Source organism: Sardina pilchardus, chromosome 11 (assembly GCF_963854185.1).
Source record: "Sardina pilchardus chromosome 11, fSarPil1.1, whole genome shotgun sequence".
In the NCBI taxonomy this organism is placed as follows: Eukaryota; Metazoa; Chordata; class Actinopteri; order Clupeiformes; family Clupeidae; genus Sardina; species Sardina pilchardus.
In genome coordinates this window covers 7758180-7760930 of record NC_085004.1, presented here as the reverse complement: position 1 = coordinate 7760930, position 2751 = coordinate 7758180, and positions in this window count along the sequence as shown.

The following is a 2751-nucleotide window of genomic DNA, read 5'->3' as shown; positions in this document are numbered from 1 at the left end:
AAGCGGCCTCACCATACCAGGCCTGCTGCGTCATGGCAGAGCGCTAGAAAACAAACACTGCACTGTGGTGGCTTCACTTCAGAATTTGCTTCTATGCTGTAAACAGACATATAAACATTAGCTTAGCATCTACCTAGCCTTCTTTTCCTCAGCCTTTCTGCAGCTTATTCAGCCCTCTAAACGGGGTCAGCCCTATGTTCCCACAGCCCTACGTTCCCACATTTCTAAGATTTTTTTTTTTACTGAAAGTTGTGAAAATTAGGCCCTAGCTCCCTTATAAACATTAGCCTAGCATCTCTCTGGGAACTCCTTAAGGCTTTCTGCCTCTCAGTGGCCTATTGCTCCATCTAGTTGCTAATAACAGTTCAGGGAGCAGGGGGTTGATGGGAAAGTATGGACACTGAACTGTGGCCTCAGGAAAAGGCTGTTTGGCAAATTATACCAGAGAGAGGCTGGTTTTGAATACTCAGTGTTCAACAAGCCAGGGCACAGGCCCAAGGTAAAGAAAGCAGATGAGTTAGGCTTGGGACTACGTAACAGGCTCTGGCATACACATATATGCACGTGGGCGTGCGCACACACGCACGCACTCACACACACACAGCACAGGCCAGGTATTGGATTGACACACACACACACACACACACACACACACACACGCACACAGGCCAGGTATTGGGTTGACACAGTCTTATACTGTACATCCTAGCTGCATCTCCATAGCACCCAGTGGCTTGGCATGTGTTTTGCCAAGTCTGCTTTTAAAGCTAGCCTTTAGCCTAGCATCTGAGTGTAGAACAGGCTAATTACAGCCTCAGCAACCACCCTGAGCAGAGGTTTCTATAAACTCCGCCAGGACTGTGTGTGTGTGTGTGTGTGTGTGTGTGTGTGTGTGTGTGTGCGCGCGCCTAGCCTATAGAGTATGATATGTGTATGGGTGTGTTTTCATGGACAAGTGTGTGTGTCTGTGTGAGTAATGTGTCTGCGTTTTTAAGTCGGCTGTACTGGACTCCTTGCCTCCTGCCCTGCCTGCTACTGGGAGGGGCACGCAGAGTTGGACGTTTCTATGCTGTTTCATCACCCAAGCCTTCTGCCACTGGCCAGGAAAAGCCTGGTCTAGCCGTGCCAAATCACAAGACTGTGGACCAAAAGAATCCAGCTTTTTCATCTTTCCCAAGTACTGGACTGGATTTAGGCCTTCCATGTTGTGTTCCAAACCTTTGGAGGTCTTCGAGGGCTTTATGGGGGAGATTACATTTCCTCACAAACAAACACACTGACAAGGACACAGCCGCGTGTCAGACTAGAATAAACCAAAGATCCTACTGGTACCATAGAACAAGGCCTGGCCCAGTCCAGGGGCTCAGTGGCTTTGACTGTTCTACTGTCCGACCCAGCCCCATGCTGCCCCACCCTGCAGCTGCTGATTGGGGTATTTATAAACCTCTGCCCCTCCGTCACACACGCTCAGACATTACCTCACAGCTGCATTTAGCTCCCGCCCTCCATCAGAAACACCAGCCCCAGGTCGGGTTTCCTCTGCAATCAACCCTCCTTTTAGCACACTTTCATCTTACCGGTAGGCCTACATGCATTTAGGATTAATTACCAATACAAGTGAAAGTGAACTTTGGTAACATAATTATTGAAACAATATCTATATGTTTTACATTATGAAGAGGTTTTAAGTTCTTATTCCTATGAGATGAAAATGTTGGCTGTTATTAAATTGTATTGTGATCAATTTCCTCTAACAAAGACTGGGCCTGTAGTGCCCTCTTGTGGTTAAACTCAGGCACCTGCAGTGTGAGTTGAGATTCCCAATGTCCCCACCACTGTGTATCACTGGCATGGTATCAATCAGCATTACACACTTAGCATTACAAATCTTGATTCCATCACTTTACCAGTTGAATGCTCACATGAATAGGAGAAGAAAATGTATTGCAAGTTTTCTTTAATTTTATGTTTAAATATGCTAATTAGGCTATATCTAATTAAATATGCACTAATTTGCATATATTTTGATGCGAAGGATCTGACCATTGGAAAAAGCCAGGTTAAAATGATTGTTTAGCTGTGTTAGTATATCAAATAAAACACATTTACACAGGGGATTATGAATATCTTCTTTTGATATTCAGTAAATCAGAAAATACTGCCAATTGGTTTACAAAATGGATTTTAGCCCTATTTTTAGGCATTAAAAGTCATATAAATCAGGCCAAGAATGCTATATCAACAAATCCCTCTGTAAATATCTTCCAAATATAGTTAGGAATAAGACTGGAAAGTTTCCCACCTTGCACACCAACCATATCAATCAGTGGACAAAGGTCAATCAATGCCTTTATTTGGCCTACATTTCAGAAGATCTCTCTTGATGTATCTGCTATGACACAAGAGCTAGTCAGTTCTTATACTTGTCAGAGAGGAGGCGTGTGTAATTTAGCTGTACATCCCTGGACTGAGCTGTACCAAAAACCAAAGAAGAAAACCAACAAAGTACTGCCAGCTACTGGAGTTAGAGCTAAAACCGTGAAGACATCCACCAAAACTTTCTATTTCTGAGAGTATAGGTTTAACTTTGAAGTAGGCCTAGCCTGGTCCTGGCAAATATAAGCTGCCATATTTAAGCTCTAATGGCCTAGCACATCAAACACACTAATCCGCAGCCGTACACTCCACAGAAACCTCAACCCTGTGCAGTCCTCTGTATACAGTATGGCATTGTGGAAGCATGACAAGTGT